Here is a 22,496-nt window from a genome sequence, read left to right as displayed (position 1 = left end):
GTTAACCTACAAAGTCCAGGTTCCCCCTAGGTAACCTAGATAGTCCAAGGGCCCGCTAGGTAACCTACATAGTCCAAATGCCTGATAGGGAACCTATATAGTCCAAGTGCCCACTAGGTAATCTACATTGTCCATTTGCCCTCTAGGTAACCTACATAGTCCAAATGCCCACTAGTTAACCTACATAGTCCAAGTGCCCGATAGGGAACCTACATAATCCAAGTGACCGCCAGGGAACCTACATAGTCCAAGTGCCCGTTAGGTAACCTACATAGTCCAAATGCCCGCTAGGGAACCCACATAGTCCAAGTGCTCGCTAGGGAACCTACATAGTCCAAGGGCCCGCTACGGAACCTACATAGTCCAAGTTCCCGTTAGTTAACCTAGATAGTCCCAGTGCCCGCTTGGTAACTTAGATAGTCCAACAGCCCTCTAGGTAACCTACATACTCCAAGAAGCGGCTATAACGTAGATAGTTCAAGTGCGAGCTAGGCAACCTAGATAGTTCTTGTGCCGCTAGGTAACCTACAAAGTCTAAGTGCCCGCTAGGTTATCTATATAGTCCAAATGCCCGCTAGGGAATCTACATAGTCCAAGGGCCCGCTAGTTAACGTAGATAGTCCAAGTGCCCCTAGTTAATCTACATAGTCCAAGGGCCCGCTAGTTAACCTACATAGTCCAAGTACCCGCTAAAAACCTAGATAGTTCAAGTGCACGCTAGTTAACCTAGATAGTCCAAGTGCCCTCTAGTTAACCTAGATCGTCCAAGTGCCCGCTAAGAACCCTAGATAGTCCAATTGCCCGTTACCTAATCAAGATAGTCCAATTGCCCGCTATGCAACATACATAGTCCAAGTGCCCGTTAGTTAACCTAGATAGTCAAAGTGCCTGCTAGGTAACCTAGATAGTCCAAGTGCCCGCTAGGTAAGCTAAATAGTCCAAATGCCCACTAGGGAAACTACATAGTCCAAGTGCCCGCTAGTTAACCTAGATAGTCCAAGTGCCTGCTAGTGATCCTACATAATCCATGGGCCCGCTAGTTAGCCTACATAGTGCAAGGGCCCGCTAGTTAACCTACATCGTCCAAGGGCCCGCTAGTTAACCTAGATAGTCCAAGTGCCCGCTAGTTAACCTACATAGTCTAAGTGCCCACTAGGTAACCTAGACAGTTCAAGTGACCACTAGTTACCCACATAGTCCAAGGGCCCGTTCGTAAACCTACATAGTCCAAGTGCCCGATAGGTAAGCAATATAGTCCAAATGCCCGCTAGGGGCCCTAATATTCCAAATGCCCGCTAGTTAACCTAGATAGTCCAAGTGCTCGCTAGTTAACCTAGATAGTCCCAGTGCCCGCTAGTTAACCTAGATAGACCAAGTGCCCGCTAGGGAACCTATCTAGTCCAAGTACCCGCTAGGAAACGTACATACTCCAAGTGCCCGCTACGTAACGTACATAGTCCAAGTGCCCGCTAGGTAACGTAGATAGTCCAAGTGCCCGCTAGGGAACGTACATAGTCCAAGTGCCCGCTAGGTAACCTAGATAGTCCAAGTGCCCGCTAGTTAACCTACATAGTCCAAGTGCCCGCTAGGTAACCTAGATAGTGTAAGTGCCAGCTAGTTAAACTAGATAGTTGAAGTACCCGCTAGGTAACCTAGATCGTCCAAGGGCCCCCTAGTTAGCCTACATAGTCCAAGTGCCCGCTAGCTAACCTAGATATTCCAAGTGCCCGCTATTTAACCTACATAATCTAAGTGCCAGCTAGGTAACCTAGATAGTACAAGTGCCTGCTAGGGAATCTAGATAGTCCAAGTGCCTTATAGTTAGCCTCGATCGTCCAAATGGCGGCTAGGTAACCTACATAGTCCAAGTGCCCGTTCGTTAACCTAGATAATCCAAGTGCCCGCTAGGTAACCTAGACAGTCCAAGTGCCCGCTAGTTAACCTACATAGTCCAAGTGCCCGATAGGGAACCTACATAATCCAAGTGCCCGCTCGGCAACCTACATACTCCAGGTGCGCGTTAGTTAACCTAGATAGTCAAAGTGCCTGCTAGGTAACCTAGATAGTCCAAGTGCCCTCTATGTAACCTACATAGTAAAAGTTCCCGATGGTAACCTAAATAGTCCAAATGCCCGATAGGGGACCTACATAGTCCAAGTGCCTGCTAGAAAACCTACATAATCCATGGCCCGCTAGTTAACCTACATAGTGCAAGGGCCTGCTAGTTAACCTAGATCGTGCAAGTGTCCGCTAGTTAGCCTATATAGTCCAAGTGCCCGCTAGTTAACCTATATACCAAGGGCCCGCTACGTAACCTAGATAGTCCAAGGGCACGCTAGTTAACCTATATAGTGCAAGTGCCCGCTAGGCAACCTAGATAGTCCAAAGTCTGCTAAGGAACCTACATAGTCCAAGTGCACGCTAGTTAACATATATAGTCCAAGTGCCCGCTAGTTAACCTAGATAGTCCAAGTGCCTGCTAAGTAACCTACATAGTGCAAGTGTCCGCTAGTTAACCTACATAGTCCAAGTGCCCCCTAGTTAACCTAGATAGTTCAAGTGCCCGCTAGGTAACCTATATAGTCCAAGTGCCCTTTAGGGAACCTAGATAGTCGAAGGGCCCGCAAGTAAACCTACATAGTTCAAGGGCCGCTAGTTAACCTACATATTCCAAGTGCCCGCTAGTTAACCTACATAATCTAAGTGCCCGTTAGCTAACCTAGATAGTCCAAGGGCCCGCTAGTTGACCTACATAGTCCACGTACCAGCTAGGTATCCTAGATAGTACAAGTGCACGCTAGGAAACCTAGATAGTCCAAGTGCCCGTTAGTTAACCTAGATAGTCCAAGTGCCCACTAGGGGACGTACTTACTCCATGTGCCCATTAGCTAACCTAGATAGTCCATGTGCCCGCTAGTTAACATTGATCATCCAAGTGCCCGCTAGTTAACCTAGATAGTCCAAGTGCCCTCTAGTTAACCTAGATCGTCCAAGTGCCCGCTAGTTACCCTACATAGTCCAAAGGCCCGCTAGTTAACCTACATAGTCCAAGGTCCGCTAGTTAACCTAGACAGTCCAAGTGCTCGCTAGTCAACCTACATAGTACAAGGGCCCACCAGTTGACCTAGATAGTCCAAGTGCCCGCTAGCTAACCTAGATAGTCCAAGTGCCCGCTAGGTAACCTAAGTAGTCCAAATATCCGATAGGATCCTACATAGTCCAAGTGCCCGCTAGGTAACCTACATTGTCCAAGTGCCCGTTCGTTAACCTAGATAGTCCAAGTGCCCGTTCGTTAACCTAGATAGTCCAAGTGCCCGCTAGGTTACCTACATACTCCAAGTGCCCGTTCGTTAACCTAGATAGTCCAAGTGCCCGCTAGGAAACCTACATAATCCAAGGGCCCGCTAGGTAACCTAGATAGTCCAAGTGCCCGCTAGGTAACCTAGAGTCCAAGTGCTCGATAGTTAACCTACATAGTCCAAGTGCCCGCTATGTAACCTAGATAGTCCAAGTGCCCGCTAGGTAACCTAAGTAGTCCAAATATCCGATAGGGATCCTACATAGTCCAAGGGCCCGCTAGGTAACCTAAATTGTCCAAGTGCCCTTTCGTTAACTTAGATAGTCCAAGTGCCCGCTAGGTTACCTACATAGTCCAAGTGCCCGTTCGTTAACCTAGATAGTCCAAGTGCCCGCTAGGAAACCTACATAGTCCAAGGGCCCGCTAGGTAACCTAGATAGTCCAAGTGCCCGCTAGGTAACCTAGAGTCCAAGTGCTCGATAGTTAACCTACATAGTCCAAGTGCCCGCTATGTAACCTAGATAGTCAAAGTGCCCGTTAGGTAACCTAGATAGTCCAAGTGCCCGCTAGGTAACTTACATTGTCCAAGTTCCCGCTAGGTAACCTCGATAGTCCAAGTGCCCTTTACCTAACCTAGATAGTCCAAGTGCCCGCTAGGCAACCTACATAGTCCAAGAGCCCGTTCGTTAACCTAGAAGTCCAAGTGCCCGCTAGGTAACCTAGAGAGTCCAAGTGCTCGCTAGGTTACCTGCATATTCCAAGTGCCCATTCGTTAACCTAGATAGTCCAAGTGCCCACTAGGTAACTTACATAGTCCAAGTGCCCGCTAGGTAACCTATATAGTCCAAGTGCCTGCTAGGTAACCTAGATAGTCCAAGGGCCCGCTAGTTAACCTACATAGTCCAAGGGTTCACTTGTTCACTTTGAGAGTCCACGTGCCCGCTGGTTAACCTAGATCTTCCAAATACCCGCTAGTTAACCTAGATTGTCCAAGTGCCCGCTAGTTAACCTACATAGTCCAAGGGCCCACTAGTTAACCTAGATATTCCAAGTGTCCTCTAGTTAACCTACATTGTCCAAGTGCCCGCTAGTTAACCTATATACCAAGTGCCCGCTACGTAACCTAGATATTCCAAGGGCACGCTAGTTAACCTATATCGTCCAAGTGCCCGCTAGGCAACCTAGATAGTCCAAGTGCCCGCTAAGGAACCTACATAGTCCAAGTGCCGCGAGTTATCCTAGATAGTCCAAGTGCCCGCTAGTTAACCTAGATAGTCCAAGTGCCTGCTAGGTAACCTACATAGAGCAAGTGTCCGCTACTTAACCTACATATTCCAAGTGCCCGCTAGTTAACATAGATAGTCCAAATGCCCTCTAGGGAACGTACATAGTCCAAGTGCCCGCTAGGTAACCTAGATAGTTCAAGTACCCGCTAGGTGACCTAGATCATCAAAGGGCCCCCAAGTTAGCCTACATAGTCCAAGTGCCCGCTAGGTAACCTAGATAGTCCAAGTGCCCTTTAGGGAACCTAGATAGTCCAAGTGCCCTTTAGGGAACCTAGATAGTCAAGGGCCCGCTAGTAAACCTACATAGTCCATGGGCCTGCTAGTTAACCTACATATTCCAAGTTCCCGTTAGTTAACCTACATAATCTAAGTGCCCGTTGGCTAACCTAGATAGTCCAAGGGCCCGCTAGTTGACCTACATAGTCAAAGTGCCCGCTAGGGAACCTAGATAGTCCAAGTGCCTGTTGGCTAACCTAGATAGTCCAAGTGGCGGCTAGGTAACCTACATAGTCCAAATACCCGTTCGTTAACCTAGATAATCCAAGTGCCCGTTCGTTAACCGAGATAATCTAAGTGCCCACTAGGTAACCTAGACAGTCCAAGTGCCCGCTAGTTAACCTACAAAGTACAAGTGCCCTATAGGGAACCTACATAATCCAAGTGCCCGCTAGGCAACCTACAAAGTCCAAGTGCCCGTTAGTTAACCTAGATAGTAAAAGTGCCTGCTAGGTAACCTAGATAGTCCAAGTACCCGCTAGGTAACCTACATAGTCCAAGTGTCCGCTAGGTAACTTAAATAGTCCAAATGCCCGCTAGGGAAACTACATAGTCCAAGTGCCCGCTAGTTAACCTAGATAGTCTAAGTGCCTGCTAGTAAACCTACATAATCCATGGGCCCGCTAGTTAACCTAGATAGTCCAAGTGCCCGCTAGTTAACCTACATAGTCCAAGTGCCCGCTAGGTAACCTAGACAGTTCAAGTGACCACTAGGTTACCCACATAGTCCAAGTGCCCACTAGGTAACCTACATAGTTCAAGTGCCCGCTAGGTAACCAATATAGTCCAAATGCCCGCTAGGGGCCCTAATATTCCAAATGCCCGCTAGTTAACCTAGATAGTCCAAGTGCTCGCTAGTTAACCTAGATAGTCCCAGTGCCCGCTAGTTAACATAGATAGACCAAATGCGCGCTAGGGAACCTATCTAGTCCAAGTACCCGCTAGGAAACCTACATAGTCCATGTGCCCGCTAGGTAACGTACATAGTCCAAGTGCCCGCTAGGGAACGTACATAGTCCAAGTGCCCTCTAGGGAACGTACATAGTCCAAGTGCCCGCTAGGTAACCTAGATAGTCCAATTGCCCGCTAGTTAACCTACATAGTCCAAGTGCCTGGTAGGTAACCTAGATAGTCCAAGTGCCCACTAGTTAACCTACAAAGTCCAGGTTCCCCCTAGGTAACCTAGATAGTCCAAGGGCCCGCTAGGTAACCTACATATTCCAAATGCCTGATAGGGAACCTATATAATCCAAGTGCCCACTAGGTAACCTACATTGTCCATTTGCCCTCTAGGTAACCTACATAGTCCAAATGCCCACTAGTTAACCTACATAGTCCAAGTGCCCGATAGGGAACCTACATAATCCAAGTGACCGCCAGGGAACCTACATAGTCCAAGTGCCCGTTAGGTAACCTACATAGTCCAAATGCCCGCTAGGGAACCCACATAGTCCAAGTGCTCGCTAGGGAACCTACATAGTCCAAGGGCCCGCTACGGAACCTACATAGTCCAAGTTCCCGTTAGTTAACCTAGATAGTCCCAGTGCCCGCTTGGTAACTTAGATAGTCCAACAGCCCTCTAGGTAACCTACATACTCCAAGAAGCGGCTATAACGTAGATAGTTCAAGTGCCAGCTAGGTAACCTAGATAGTTCTTGTGCCGCTAGGTAACCTACAAAGTCTAAGTGCCCGCTAGGTTATCTATATAGTCCAAATGCCCGCTAGGGAATCTACATAGTCCAAGGGCCCGCTAGTTAACGTAGATAGTCCAAGTGCCCCTAGTTAATCTACATAGTCCAAGGGCCCGCTAGTTAACCTACATAGTCCAAGTGCCCGCTAGGTAACCTAAATAGTCCAAATGCCCGCTAGGGAAACTACATAGTCCAAGTGCCCTCTAGTTAACCTAGATAGTCTAAGTGCCTGCTAGTAAACCTACATAATCCATGGGCCCGCTAGTTAACCTAGATAGTCCAAGTGCCCGCTAGTTAACCTACATAGTCCAAGTGCCCGCTAGGTAACCTAGACAGTTCAAGTGACCACTAGGTTACCCACATAGTCCAAGTGGCCGTTCGTTAACCTACATAGTCCAAGTGCCCGCTAGGTAACCAATATAGTCCAAATGCCCGCTAGGGGCCCTAATATTCCAAATGCCCGCTAGTTAACCTAGATAGTCCAAGTGCTCGCTAGTTAACCTAGATAGTCCCAGTGCCCGCTAGTTAACCTAGATAGACCAAGTGCCTGCTAGGGAACCTATCTAGGCCAAGTACCCGCTAGGAAACCTACATAGTCCAAGTGCCCGCTAAGTAACGTACATAGTCCAAGTGCCCGCTAGGGAACGTACATAGTCCAAGTGCCCTCTAGGGAACGTACATAGTCCAAGTGCCCGCTAGGTAACCTAGATAATCCAATTGCCCGCTAGTTAACCTACATAGTCCAAGTGCCTGGCAGGTAACCTAGATAGTCCAAGTGCCCACTAGTTAACCTACAAAGTCCAGGTTCCCCCTAGGTAACCTAGATAGTCCAAGGGCCCGCTAGGTAACCTACATAGTCCAAATGCCTGATAGGGAACCTATATAGTCCAAGTGCCCACTAGGTAACCTACATTGTCCATTTGCCTTCTAGGTAACCTACATAGTCCAAATGCCCACTAGTTAACCTACATAGTCCAAGTGCCCGATAGGGAACCTACATAATCCAAGTGACCGCCAGGGAACCTACATAGTCCAAGTGCCCGTTAGGTAACCTACATAGTCCAAATGCCCGCTAGGGAACCCACATAGTCCAAGTGCTCGCTAGGGAACCTACATAGTCCAAGGGCCCGCTACGGAACCTGCATAGTCCAAGTTCCCGTTAGTTAACCTAGATAGTCCCAGTGCCCGCTTGGTAACTTAGATAGTCCAACAGCCATCTAGGTAACCTACATACACCAAGAACCGGCTATAACGTAGATAGTTCAAGTGCCAGCTAGGTAACCTAGATAGTTCTTGTGCCGCTAGGTAACCTACAAAGTCTAAGTGCCCGCTAGGTTATCTATATAGTCCAAATGCCCGCTCGGGAATCTACATAGTCCAAGGGCCCGCTAGTTAACGTAGATAGTCCAAGTGCCCCTAGTTAATCTACATAGTCCAAGGGCCCGCTAGTTAACCTACATAGTCCAAGTACCCGCTAAAAACCTAGATAGTCCAAGTGCACGCTAGTTAACCTAGATAGTCCAAGTGCCCTCTAGTTAACGTAGATCGTCCAAGTGCCAGCTAAGAAACCTTGATAGTCCAATTGCCTGTTACCTAATCAAGATAGTCCAATTGCCCGCTATGCAACATACATAGTCCAAGTGCCCGTTCGTTAACCTAGAAGTCCAAGTGCCCGCTAGGTAACCTAGACTCTCCAAGTCCCCGCTAGGTTACCTACATAGTCCAAATGCCCGTTCCGTAACCTAGATAGTGCAAGTGCCCGGTAGTTAACCTACATAGTCCAAGTGCCCGCTAGGTAACCTAGATAGTCCAAGGGCCCGCTGGTTAACCTACATAGTCCAAGTGCCCGGTAGTTAACTTTCATAGTTCAAGTGTCCGTAGGGAACATACAGAGTCCAAGAGCCCGCTAGGGAACTTACATATTGCAAGTGCCCGCTAGGCAATCTACATAGTCCAAGGGCCCGCTAGTTAATGTAGATAGTCCAAGTGCCGCTAGTTAATCTACATAGTTCAAGGGCCCGCTAGTTAACCTACATAATCCAAGTACCCGGTAGGTAACCAAGATCATCCAAGTGCCCGCTAGTTAACCTACATAGTCCAAGGGCCCGCTAGTTAACCTACATCGTCCAAAGGCCCGCTAGTTAACCTAGATAGTCCAATTGCCCCCTAGTTAACCTACATACTCCAAGTGCCCGCTAGGTAACCTAGACTGTTCAAGTGACCACTAGGTTATCTACATAGTCCAAGTGCCCGTTCGTTAACCTACATAGTCCACGTGCCCGCTAGGTAACGTAGATAGCCCAAGTGCCGCTAGTTAATCTACATAGTCCAAGGGCCCGCTAGTTAACCTACATAGTCCAAGTACCCGCTAGTTAACCTAGATCGTCCAAGTGCACGCTAGTTAACCTACATAGTCCAAGGGCCCGCTAGTTAACCTACATAGTCCAAGTACCCGCTAGTTAACCTAGATCGTCCAAGTGTCCGCTAATTAACCTACATAGTACAAGTGCCCGCTAGGGAACCTAGATAGTCCAAGTGCCCGCTCTGGAACCACATAGTCCAAGTGACTGCTAGGGAACCTACATTGTCCAAGTGCCCGCTCTGGAACATACATAGTCCAAGTGCCCACTATGGAATCTACATAGTCCAATGGCCCGCTAGTTACCCTACATAGTCCAAGTACCCGCCAGTTAACCTAGATCGTCCAAGTGCCCACTAGGTAACCTATATAGTCCAAGGGCCCGCTAGTTAACCTACATAGTCCAAGGGCCCGCTAGTTAACCTACATCGTCCAAGGGCCCGCTAGTTAACCTACATCGTCCAAGGGCCCGCTAGTTAACCTACATAGTCCAAGGGCCCGCTAGTTAACCTACATCGTCCAAGGGCCCGCTAGTTAACCTACATCGTCCAAGGGCCCGCTAGTTAACCTACATAGTCCAAGGGCCCGCTAGTTAACCTACATCGTCCAAGGGCCCGCTAGTTAACCTAGATAGTCCAAGTGCCCGCTAGTTAACCTACATAGTCCAAGTGCCCGCGAGGTAACCTAGACATTTCAAGTGACCACTAGGTTACCTACATAGTCCAAGTGCCCGTTCGTTAACCTACATAGTCCAAGTGCCCGCTAGGTAACCACTATTGTCCAAATGCCCGCTAGGGGCCCTAATAGTCCAAATGCCCGCTAGTTAACCTAGATAGTCCAAGTGCTCGCTAGTTAACCTAGAGAGTCCACGTGCCCGCTAGTTAACCTAGATAGACCAAGTGCCCCCTAGGGAACCTATCTAGTCCAAGTACCCGCTAGGAAACGTACATAGTCCAAGTGCCCGCTAGGTAACGTACCTAGTCTAAGCTCCCGCTAGGTAACCTAGATAGTCCAAGGGCCTGCTAGGGAACGTACATAGTCCAAGTGCCTGCTAGGTAACCTAGATAGTCCAAGGGCCCGCTAGGTAACCTACATTGTCCTAGTGCCCCCTAGTTAACCTACATTCTCCACGTGCCCTATAGGGAACCTACATAGTCCAAGTGCCCGCTAGGTAACCTACATGGTCCAAATGCCCGCTAGTTAACCTACATAGTCCAAGTGCCCGCTAGGGAACTTACATAGTCCAAGTTCCCGATAGGGAACTTACATAATCCAAGTGCCCGCTAGTTGACCTACATAGTCCAAGTACCGCTAGTTAACCTACATAGTCCAAGTGCCCGATAGGGAACCTACATAATCCAAGTGCCCGCTAGGGAACCTACATTGTCCAAGTGCCCGTTAGTTAACCTAGATAGTCCAAGTGCCCGCTAGGTATCCTAGATAGTCCAACAGCCCGGTAGGTAACCTACATACTCTAAGTACCCGCTAGGTAACGTAGATAGTACAAGTGCCTGTTAGGTAACCTAGATAGTCCAAGTGCCCGCTAGGAAACCTACTAAGTCTAAGTGCCCGCTGAGTAATCTATACAGTCCAAATAACCGCTAGGGAGCCTACATAGTCCAAATTCCCGCTAGGTAACCTAGATAGTCTAGGGCCCGCTAGGTAACCTACATAGTCCTAGTGCCCCCTAGTTAACCAACATTTTCCAAGTGCACGATAGGGAACCTACATATTCCAAGTACCCGCTAGGTAACCTACATAATCCAAATGCCCTCTAGTTAACCAACAAAATCCAAATGCCCGCTAGTTGACCTACATAGTCCAAGTGCCCTCTAGGTAACCTTTATAATCCTAGTGCCCGCTAGGGAACCTTCATAGTCCTAGTGCCAGCTAGGTAATCTAGATAGTCCAAGAGCCCGCTAGTTAACCTAGATAGTCCTAGTGCCCGTTAGTTAACCTAGATTGTCCAAGTGCCCACTAGGGGACGTACGTAGTCCAAGTGCCTGTTAGCTAACCTAGATAGTCAAAGTGCCCGCTAGTTAACATTGATCATCCCAGTGCCCGCTAGTTAACCTACATAGTCCAAGTGCACGCTAGTTAACCTACATAGTCCAAGGGCCCGCTAGTTAACCTACGTAGTCCAAGGTCCGCTAGTTAACCTAGATAGTCCAAGTGCCCGCTAGGAAACGTACATAGTCCAAGGGCCCGCTAGGAAACGTACATAGTCCAAGGGCCCGCTAGGTAACCTAGATAGTCCAAGTGCTCGCTAGGTAACCTAGAGTCCAAGTGGTCGCTAGTTAACCTACATAATCCAAGTGCCCGCTATGCAACCTAGATAGTCAAAGTGCCCGTTAGGTACCCTAGATAGTCCAAGTGCCCGCTAGGTAACTTACATTGTCCAAATTCCGGCTAGGTTACCTAGATACTCAAGGTGCCCGTTACCTAAACTAGATAGTCCAAGTGCCCGCTAAGCAACCTACATAGTCCAAGTGCCCGTTCGTTAACCTAGAGGTTCAAGTGCCCGCTAGGTAACCTAGACAGTCCAAGTGCCCGCTAGGTTACCTGCATATTCCAAGTGCCCGTTCGTTAACCTAGATAGTCCAAGTTCCCACTAGGTAACCTACATAGTCCAAGTGCCCGCTAGGTAACCTATATAGTCCAAGTGCGGGCTAGGTAACCTAGATAGTCCAAGGGCCCGCTAGTTAACCTACATAGTCCAAGGGCTCACTTGTTAACTTTGATAGTCCAAGTGCCTGCTAGTTAACCTAGATCGTCCAAGTGCCCGCAAGTTAACCTAGATATTCCTAGTGCCCGTTAGTTAACCGAGAGTGTCCCAGTGCCCGCTTGGTAACCTAGATAGTCCAACAGCCCGCTAGGTAACCTACATACTCCAAAATCCGCCAAGTAACGTAGATAGTTCATGTACCAGCTAGGTAATCTAGATAGTCCAAATGCCCGCTAGGGAAACTACATAGTCCAAGGGCCCACTAGTTAACATAGATAGTCCAAGTGCCGCTAGTTAATCTACATAGTCCAAGGGCCCGCTAGTTAACCTACATAGTCCAAGTACCCGCTAGTTAACCTAGATCGTCCAAGTGCATGCTAGTTAACCTACATAGTCCAAGGGCCCGCTAGTTAACCTACATAGTCCAAGTACCCGCTAGTTAACCTAGATCGTCCAAGTGTCCGCTAATTAACCTACATAGTACAAGTGCCCGCTAGGGAACCTAGATAGTCCAAGTGCCCGCTCTGGAACCTACATAGTCCAAGTGACTGCTAGGGAAGCTACATTGTCCAAGTGCCCGCTCTGGAACATACATAGTCCAAGTGCCCACTATGGAATCTACATAGTCCAATGGCCCGCTAGTTACCCTACATAGTCCAAGTACCCGCCAGTTAACCTAGATCGTCCAAGTGCCCACTAGGTAACCTATATAGTCCAAGGGCCCGCTAGTTAACCTACATCGTCCAAGGGCCCGCTAGTTAACCTACATAGTCCAAGGGCCCGCTAGTTAACCTACATAGTCCAAGTGCCCGCTAGGTAACCAATATTGTTCAAATGCCCGCTAGGGGCCCTAATAGTCCAAATGCCCGCTAGTTAACCTAGATAGTCCAAGTGCTCGCTAGTTAACCTAGATAGTCCACGTGCCCGCTAGTTAACCTAGATAGACCAAGTGCCCGCTAGGGAACCTATCTAGTCCAAGTACCCGCTAGGAAACGTACATAGTCCAAGTGCCCGCTAGGTAACGTACATAGTCTAAGCTCCCGCTAGGTAACCTAGATAGTCCAAGGGCCTGCTAGGGAACGTACATAGTCCAAGTGCCTGCTAGGTAACCTAGATAGTCCAAGGGCCCGCTAGGTAACCTACATTGTCCTAGTGCCCCCTAGTTAACCTACATTCTCCACGTGCCCTATAGGGAACCTACATAGTCCAAGTGCCCGCTAGGTAACCTACATGGTCCAAATGCCCGCTAGTTAACCTACATAGTCCAAGTGCCCGTTAGGGAATTTACATAGTCCAAGTTCCCGATAGGGAACTTACATAATCCAAGTGCCCGCTAGTTGACCTACATAGTCCAAGTACCGCTAGTTAACCTACATAGTCCAAGTGCCCGATAGGGAACCTACATAATCCAAGTGCCCGCTAGGGAACCTACATTGTCCAAGTGCCCGTTAGTTAACCTAGATAGTCCAAGTGCCCGCTAGGTATCCTAGATAGTCCAACAGCCCGGTAGGTAACCTACATACTCCAAGTACCCGCTAGGTAACGTAGATAGTTCAAGTGCCTGTTAGGTAACCTAGATAGTCCAAGTGCCCGCTAGGAAACCTACTAAGTCTAAGTGCCCGCTGAGTAATCTATATAGTCCAAATAACCGCTAGGTAGCCTACATAGTCCTAATGCCCGCTAGGCAACCTAGATAGTCTAGGGCCCGCTAGGTAACCTACATAGTCCTAGTGCCCCCTAGTTAACCAACATTTTCCAAGTGCACGATAGGGAACCTACATATTCCAAGTACCCGCTAGGTAACCCACATAATCCAAATGCCCTCTAGTTAACCAACATAATCCAAATGCCCGCTAGTTGACCTACATAGTCCAAGTGCCCGCTAGGAAACCTTTATAATCCTAGTGCCCGCTAGGGAACCTTCATAGTCCTAGTGCCAGCTAGGTAACCTAGATAGTCCAAGTGCCCGCTAGTTAACCTAGATAGTCCTAGTGCCCGTTAGTTAACCTAGAGTGTCCAAGTGCCCACTAGGGGACGTACGTAGTCCAAGTGCCTGTTAGCTAACCTAGTTAGTCCAAGTGCCCGCTAGGTAACCTACATAGTCCACGTGCCCGTTCTTTAACCTAGATAGTCCAAGTGCCCGCTAGGAAACGTACATAGTCCAAGGGCCCGCTAGGTAACCTAGATAGTCCAAGTGCCCGCTAGGTAACCTAGAGTCCAAGTGCCCGCTAGTTAACCTACATAATCCAAGTGCCCGCTATGCAACCTAGATAGTCAAAGTGCCCGTTAGGTAACCTAGATAGTCCAAGTGCCCGCTAGGTAACTTACATTGTCCAAATTCCGGCTAGGTTATCTAGATACTCAAGGTGCCCGTTACCTAAACTAGATAGTCCATGTGCCCGCTAAGCAACCTACATAGTCCAAATGCCCGTTCGTTAACCTAGAGGTTCAAGTGCCCGCTAGGTAACCTAGACAGTCCAAGTCCCGCTAGGTTACCTGCATATTCCAAGTGCCCGTTCGTTAACCTAGATAGTCCAAGTGCCCACTAGGTAACCTACATAGTCCAAGTGCCCGCTAGGTAACCTATATAGTCCAAGTGCGGGCTAGGTAACCTAGATAGTCCAAGGGCCCGCTAGTTAACCTACATAGTCCAAGGGCTCACTTGTTAACTTTGATAGTCCAAGTGCCTGCTAGTTAACCTAGATCGTCCAAGTGCCCGCAAGTTAACCTAGATAGTCCTAATGCCCGTTAGTTAACCGAGAGTGTCCAAGTGCCCGCTTGGTAACCTAGATAGTCCAACAGCCCGCTAGGTAATCTACATACTCCAAAATCCGCTAAGTAACGTAGATAGTTCATGTACCAGTTAGGTAATCTAGATAGTCCAAATGCCCGCTAGGGAAACTACATAGTCCAAGGGCCCACTAGTTAACGTAGATAGTCCAAGTGCCGCTAGTTAATCTACATAGTCCAAGGGCCCGCTAGTTAACCTACATAGTCCAAGTACCCGCTAGTTAACCTAGATCGTCCAAGTGCCCGCTAGGTAACCTACATAGTCCAAGGGCCCGCTAGTTAACCTACATAGTCCAAGGGCCCGCAAGGTAACCTACAAAGTCTAAGGGCCCGCTAGGTTATCTATATAGTCCAAATGCCCCCTAGGGAACCTACATAGTCCAAGTGCCCGCTAGGTAACCTAGATAATCCAAGCGCCCCCTAGTTAACCTATATAGTCCAAGTGCCCGCTAGTTAACCAACGGTGTCAATGGACCCGCTAGTTAACCTACATAGTGAAGAGCCCGCGAGTTAACCTAGATCGTGCAAGTGTCCGCTAATTAACCTACATAGTCCAAGTGCCAGTGAGCTAACCTAGATATTCCAAGGACCCGCTAGTTGACCTATATAGTCCAAGTGCCCGCTGGGTAACCTAGATAATCCAATTGCCCGCTAGGGAACCTTCATAGTCCAAGTGCCAGCTAGGTAACCTAGATAGTCCAAGTGTCTGCTAGTTAACCTAGATAGTCCAAGGGCCCTCTAGTTAACCTACATCATCCAAGTGCCCGCTAGTTAACCTAGATAGTCCAAGTGCCCGCTTGGTAACCTAAGTTTTCCAAATGTCCGATAGGGATCCTACATAGTCCCAGTGTCCGCTAGGTAACCTACATAGTCTAAGTGCCCGTTTGTTAACCTAGATAGTCCAAGTGCCTGCTAGGTAACCTAGACTGTCCAAGTGCCCGCTAGGTTACCTACATAGTCCAAGTGCCCGTTCGTTAACCTAGATAGTCCAAGTGCCTGCTAGGAAACCTACATAATCCAAGGGCACGCTAGGTAACCTAGATAGTCCAAGTGCCCGCTAGGTAACCTAGAGTCCAAGTGCTCGCTAGTTAACCTACATAGTCCATGTGCCCGCTATGTAACCTAGATAGTCAAAGTGCCCGTTAGGTAACCTAGATAGTCCAAGTGCCCGCTAGGTAACTTACATTGTCCAATTTCCCGCTAGGTAACCTAGATACTCAAAGTGCCCGTTACCTAAACTAGATAGTCGTAGTGCCCGCTAAGCAACCTACATAGTCCAAGTGCCCGTTCGTTAACCTAGAAGTCCAAGTGCCCGATAGGTAACCTAGACAGTCCAAGTGCCCTCTAGGTTACCTGCATATTCCAAGTGCCCGTTCGTTAACCTAGATAGTCCAAGTGCCCACTAGGTAACCTACATAGTCCAAGTGCCCTCTAGGTAACCTATATGGTCCTTGTGCCCGCAAGGGAACCTAGATAGTCCAAGGGCCCGCTAGTTAACCTACATAGTCCAAGGGCTCACTTGTTAACTTTGATAGTCCAAGTGCCCGCTAGTTAACCTAGATCGTCCAAGTGCCCGCTAGTTAACCTAGATTGTCCAAGTGCCCGCTTGTTAACCTACATAGTCCAAGGGCCCACTAGTTAACCTAGATAGTCCAAGTGTCCTCTAGTTAACCTACATAGTCCACGTGCCCGCTGGTTAACCTATATACGAAGTGCCCGCTACGTATCCTAGATAGTCCAAGTGCATGCTAGTTAACCTACATAGTCCGAGTGCCCACTTGGCAACTTAGATAATCCAAGTGCCCGCTAAGGAACCTACATAGTCCAAGTGCACGCTAGTTAACCTAGATAGTCCAAGTGCCTGCTAGGTAACCTACATAGTGCAAGTGTCCACTAGTTAACCTACATATTCAAAGTGCCCGTTAGTTAACATAGATAGTCCAAGTGCCTGCTAGGGAACGTACATAGTCCACGTGCCCGCTAGGTAACCTAGATAGTGCAAGTGCCCGCTAGTTAACCTAGATAGTTCAAGTACCCGCTAGGTAACCTAGATCGTCCAAGGGCCCAGTAGTTAGCCTACATAGTCCAAGTGCCCGCTAGGTAACCTAGATAGTGCATGTGCCCGTTCGGTAACCTAGATAGTCCAAGTGCCCTTTAGGGAACCTAGATAGTCCAAGGGTCCGCTAGTAAACCTACGTACTTCATGGGCCCGCTAGTTAACCTACATAGTGCAAGTGTTGCTAGTTAACCTACATATTCCAAGTGCCCGCTATTTAACCTACATAATGTAAGTGCCAGCTAGGTAACCTAGATAGTACAAGTGCCTGCTAGGGAATCTAGATAGTCCAAGTGCCTGTTAGCTAACCTAGATAGTCCAAGTGGCGGCTAGGTAACCTACATAGTCCAAGTGCCCGTTCATTAACCTAGATAATCCAAGTGCCCGCTAGGTAACCAGGACAGTCCAAGTGTCCGCTAGTTTACCTCCATAGTCCATGTGCCCGATAGGGAACCTACATAATCCAAGTGCCCGCTAGGAAACCTAGATAGTCAAAGTGCCTACTAGGTAACCTAGATAGTCCAAGTGCCCGCTAGGTAACCTACATAGTCCAGTGCCCGCTAGGTAACCTAAATAGTCCAAATGCCCGCTAGGGAAACTACATAGTCCAAGTGCCCGCTAGTTAACCTATATAGTCCAAGTGCCTGCTAGTAAACCTACATAATCCATGCCCCCGCTAGTTAACCTAGATCGTGCAAGTGTCCGCTAGTTAGCCTATATAGTGTAAGTGCCCACTAGTTAACCTATATACCAATTGCCCGCTATTTAACCTAGATAGCCCAAGTGCCTGCTAGGTAACCTACATAGTGCAAGTGCCCGCTAGTTAACATAGATAGTCCAAGTGTCGGCTAGGGAACGTACATAATCCAAGGGCCCGCTACTTAACCTAGATAGTTCAAGTACCCGCTAGGTAACCTAGATAGTACAAGGGCCCCCTAGTTAGCCTATATAGTCCAAGTGCCCGCTAGGTAACCTAGATATTCCAAGTGCCTTTTCGGTAACCTAGATAGTCCAAGTGCCCTTTAGGGAACCTAGATAGTCCAAGGACCCGCAAGTAAACCTACATAGTCCATGGGCCCGCTAGTTAACCTATATATTCCAAGTGCCCGCTAGTTAACCTACAAAATCTAAGTGCCCGTTAGCTAACCTAGATAGTCCAAGGGCCCGCTAGTTGACCTACATAGTCCAAGGGCCAGCTAGGTATCCTAGATAGTACAAGTGCCCGCTAGGGAACCTCAATAGTCCAAGTGCCTGTTAGCTAACCTAGATAGTCCAAGTGGCGGCTAGGTTACCTACATAGTCCAAGTGCCCGATAGGGAACCTACATAATCCAAGTGCCCGCTAGGGAACCTACATAGTCCAAGTGCCTGCTAGGCAACCAATATAGTCCAAGTGCCCGTTAGTTAACCTAGATAGTCAAAGTGCCTGCTAGGTAACCTACATAGTCCAAGTGCCCGCTTGGTAACCTAAATAGTCCAAATGCCCGCTAGGGAAACGACATAGTCCTAGTGCCTGCTAGAAAACCTACATAATCCATGGGCACGCTAGTTAACCTACATAGTACAAGGACCCGTTAGTTAACCTAGATCGTGCAAGTGTCCGCTAATTAACCTACATAGTCCAAGTGCCCGCTAGGGATCCTTCATAATCCAACTGCCTGCTAGGTAACCTAGATAGTCCAAGTGCCCGCTAGTTAACCTAGATAGTCCTAGTGCCCGTTTGGTAACCTAGATAGTCCAAGTGCCCACTAGGGGTCGTACATAGTCCAAGTGCCTGCTACGCAACCAAGATAGTCCAAGTGCCCGCTAGGTAACCTAGATAGTCCAAGTGCCTGTTACCTAACCTAGATAGTCCAAGTGCGCGCTAGGCAACCTACATAGTCCAAGTGCCCGTTCGTTAACCTAGAAGTCAAGAGCCCGCTATGTAACCTAGACAGTCCAAGTGCCCGCTAGGTTACCTGCATATTCCAAGTGCCCGTTCGTTAACATAGATAGTCCAAGTGCCCCCTAGGGAACCTATAGAGTCCAAGTGCTGTCTAGGTAACCTAGATAGTCCAAGGGCCCCCTAGTTAACCTACATAGTCCAAGGGCCCGCTAGTTAACCTACATCGTCCAAGGGCCCGCTAGTTAACCTACATAGTCCAACTGCCCGCTAGGTAACCTATACAGTTCAAGTGAACACTATGTTACTTACATTGTCCAAGTGCCTGTTCGTTAACCAACATAGTCCAAGTGCCCTCTAGGTAACCAATATAGTCCAAATGCCCGCTAGGGACCCTAATAGTCCAAGTGCCCGCTAGTTAACCTAGATAGTCCAAGTGCTCGCTAGTTAACCTAGATAGTCCAAGTGCTCGCTCATTAACCTAGATACTCCAAGTGCCCGCTAGTTAACCTAGATAGACCAAGTGCCCGCTAGGGAACCTACCTAGTCCAAGTGCCCGATAGGGAACTTACATAGTCCAAGGGCCCGCTAGGGAACCGACATAGTCCAAGTGCCCGTTAGTTAACCTAGATAGTCCAACAGCCCGCTAGGTAACCTACATACTCTAAGAACCGGCTAGGCAACTTAGATAGTTCAAGTGCCAGCTATGTAACCTGGATACTCCATGTGCCGCTAGGTAACCTACAAAGTCAAAGTGCCGGCTAGGTTATCTATATAGTCCAAATGCCCGCTAGGGTATCTACATAGTCCAAGGGCCCGCTAGTTAACGTAGATAGTCCAAGTGCCGCTAGTTATTCTACATAGTTCAAGGGCCCACTAGTTAACCTACATAGTCCAAGTACCTGCTAAGAAACCTAGATAGTCCAAGTGCCCGTTACCTAACCTAGTTAGTCCAAGTGCCCTCTAGTTAACCTAGATCGTACAAGTGCCCGCTAAGAAACCTAGATAGTCCAAGTGCCCGTTACCTAACCTAGATAGTCCAATTGCCCGCTATACAACATACATAGTCCAAGTGCCCGTTCGTTAACCTAGAAGTCCAAGTGCCCGCTAGGTAACCTAGACTCTCCTAGTGCCCGCTATGTTACCTACATAGCCAAATGCCCGTTTGGTAACCTAGATAGTGCAAGTGCCCGGTAGTTAACCTACATAGTCCAAGTGCCCGGTAGTTAACTTACATAGTTCAAGTGTCCGTAGGGAACATACAGAGTCCAAGTGCCCGCAAGGGAACCTACATAGTCCTAGTGCCCGCTAGTTAATCTACATAATCCAAGTACCCGCTCGTTAACCTAGATCGTCCAAGTGTCCGCTAATTAACCTACATAGTACAAGTGCCCGCTAGGGAACCTAGATAGTCTAAGTGCCCGCTATGGAACCTACATTGTCCAAGTGACTGCTAGGGAACCTGCATAGTCCAAGTGCCCGCTCTGGAACATACATAGTCCAAGTGCCCGCTAGGGAATCTACATAGTCCAAGGGCCCGCTAGTTTACGTAGATAGTCCAAGTGCCGCTAGTTAATCTACATAGTCTAAGGGCCCGCTAGTTAACCTACATAGTCCAAGTACCCGCTAGTTAACCTAGATCGTCCAAGTGCCCACTAGGTAACCTACATAGTCCACGGGCCCGCTAGTTAACCTACATAGTCCAAGGGCCCGCTAGTTAACCTACATTGTCCATTGGCCCGCAAGTTAACCTAGATAGTCCAAGTGACCACTAGGTTACCTACATAGTCCAAGGGCCCGTTCGTTAACCTACATAGTCCAAGTGCGCGCTAGGTAACCAATATAGTCCAAATGCCCGCTAGGGGCCCTAATAATCCATATGCCCGCTAGTTAACGTAGATAGTCCAAGTGCCCGCTAGGGAACCTATCTAGTCCAAGTACCCGCTAGGAAACGTACATAGTCCAAATGCCCGCTAGGTAAAGTACATAGTCCAAGTGCCCGATAGTGAACCTACATAATCCAAGTGCCCGCTAAGGAACCTACATAGTACAAGTGCCTGCTAGGTAACCTAGATAGTCCAAGTGCCCACTAGTTAACCTATATAGTCCAGGTTCCCCGTAGGTAACCTAGATAGTCCAAGGGCCCGCTAGGTAACCTACATAGTCCTAGTGCCCCCTAGTTAACCTACATTCTCCACGTGCCCGATAGGGAACCTACATAGTCAAAGTGCCCGCTAGGTAACCTACATAGTCCAAGAGCCCGATAGGGAACCTACATAATCCAAGTGCCCGCTAGGGAACCCACATAGTCCAAGTGCACGCTAGGGAGCTTACATAGTCCATGTCCGCTAGGGAACCTACACAGTCCAAGTGCCCGTTAGTTAACCTAGATAGTCCCAGTGCCCGCTAGGTAACCTAGATAGTCCAACAGCCCGCTAGGTAACCTACATACTCCAAGTACCCGCTAGGTAACGTAGATAGTTCAAGTGCCAGCTAGGTAACCTAGATAGTCCAAATGACCGCTAGGGAGCCTACATAGTCCAAATGCCCGCTAGGTAACCTAGATAGTCTAAGGGCCCCCTAGGTAACCTACATAGTCCTAGTGCCCCCTAGTTAACCTACATTTTCAAAGTGCCCGATAGGGAACCTACATAGTCAAAGTGCCCGCTAGGTAACCTACATAGTCCAAATGCCCGCTAGTTAACCTACATAGTCCAAGTGCCCGATAGGGAACCTACATAATCCAAGTGCCTGCTAGGGAACCTACATAGTCCAAGTGCCCGTTAGGTAACCTAGATTGTCCAAATGCCCGCTAGGGAACCCATAAGTCCAAGTGTACGCTAGGGAACTTACATAGTCCAGGCCCGCTAGGGTACCTACATAGTCCAAGTGCCCGTTAGTTAACCTAGATAGTCCCAGTGCCCGCTAGGTAACCTAGATAGTCCAACAGCCCGGTAGGTAACCCACATACTCCAAGTACCCGCTAGGTAACGTAGATAGTTCAAGTGCTAGCTAGGTAACCTAGATAGTCCAAATGACCGCTAGGGAGCCTACATAGTCCAAATGCCCGCTAGGTAACCTAGATAGTTTAAGGGCCCCCTGGTAACCTACATAGTCCCAGTGCCCCCTAGTTAACCTATATTTTCAAAGTGCCTGATACGGAACCTACATAGTCCAAGTGCCCGCTAGGTAACCTACATAGTCCAAATGCCCTCTAGTTATTCTACATAGTCCAAGTGCCCGATAGGGAACCTGCATAATCCAAGTGCCCGCTAGGGAATGTACATAGTCCAAGTGACTGCTAGGTAACCTAGATAGTCCAAGTGCCCACTAGTTAACCTACATAGTCCAGGTTCCCCCTAGGTAACCTAGATAGTCCAAGGGCCCGCTAGGTAACCTACATTCTCAAAGTGCCCGATAGGGAACCTACATAGTCCAAGTGCCCGCTAGGTAACCTACATAGTCCAAATGCCCGCTAGTTAACCTACATAGTCCAAGTGCCCGATAGGGGACCTACATAATCCAAGCCCCGCTAAGGAACATACATAGTCCAAGTGCCTGCTAGGTAACCTAGATAGTCCAAGTGCCCACTAGTTAACCTATATAGACAAGGTTCTCTGTAGGTAACCTAGATAGTCCAAGGGCCCGCTTGGTAACCAACATAGTCCTAGTGCCCCCTAGTTAACCTACATTCTCCAAGTGCCCGATAGGGAACCTACATATTCAAAGAGCCCGCTAGGTAACCTACATAGTCCAAATGCCCGCTAGTTAACCTACATAGTCCAAGTGCGCGATAGGGAACCTACATAATCCAAGTGCCCGTTAGGTAACCTAGATTGTCCAAATGCCCGCTAGGGAACCCACATAGTCAAAGTGCACGCTAGGGAGCTTACATAGTCCAGGCCCGCTAGGGAACCTACACAGTCCAAGTGCCCGTTAGTTAACCCAGATAGTCCCAGTGCCCGCTAGGTAACCTAGATAGTCCAACAGCCCGGTAGGTAACCTACATACTCCAAGTACCCGCTAGGTAAAGATGATAGTTCAAGTGCCAGCTAGGTAACCTAGATAGTCCAAATGACCGCTAGGGAGCCTACATACTCCAAATGCCCGCTAGGTAACCTAGATAGTCTAAGG

The sequence above is a fragment of the Tenrec ecaudatus genome, chromosome X (genome assembly GCF_050624435.1).
Source record: "Tenrec ecaudatus isolate mTenEca1 chromosome X, mTenEca1.hap1, whole genome shotgun sequence".
NCBI lineage: Eukaryota > Metazoa > Chordata > Mammalia > Afrosoricida > Tenrecidae > Tenrec > Tenrec ecaudatus.
This window is presented reverse-complemented; position numbering follows the sequence as displayed.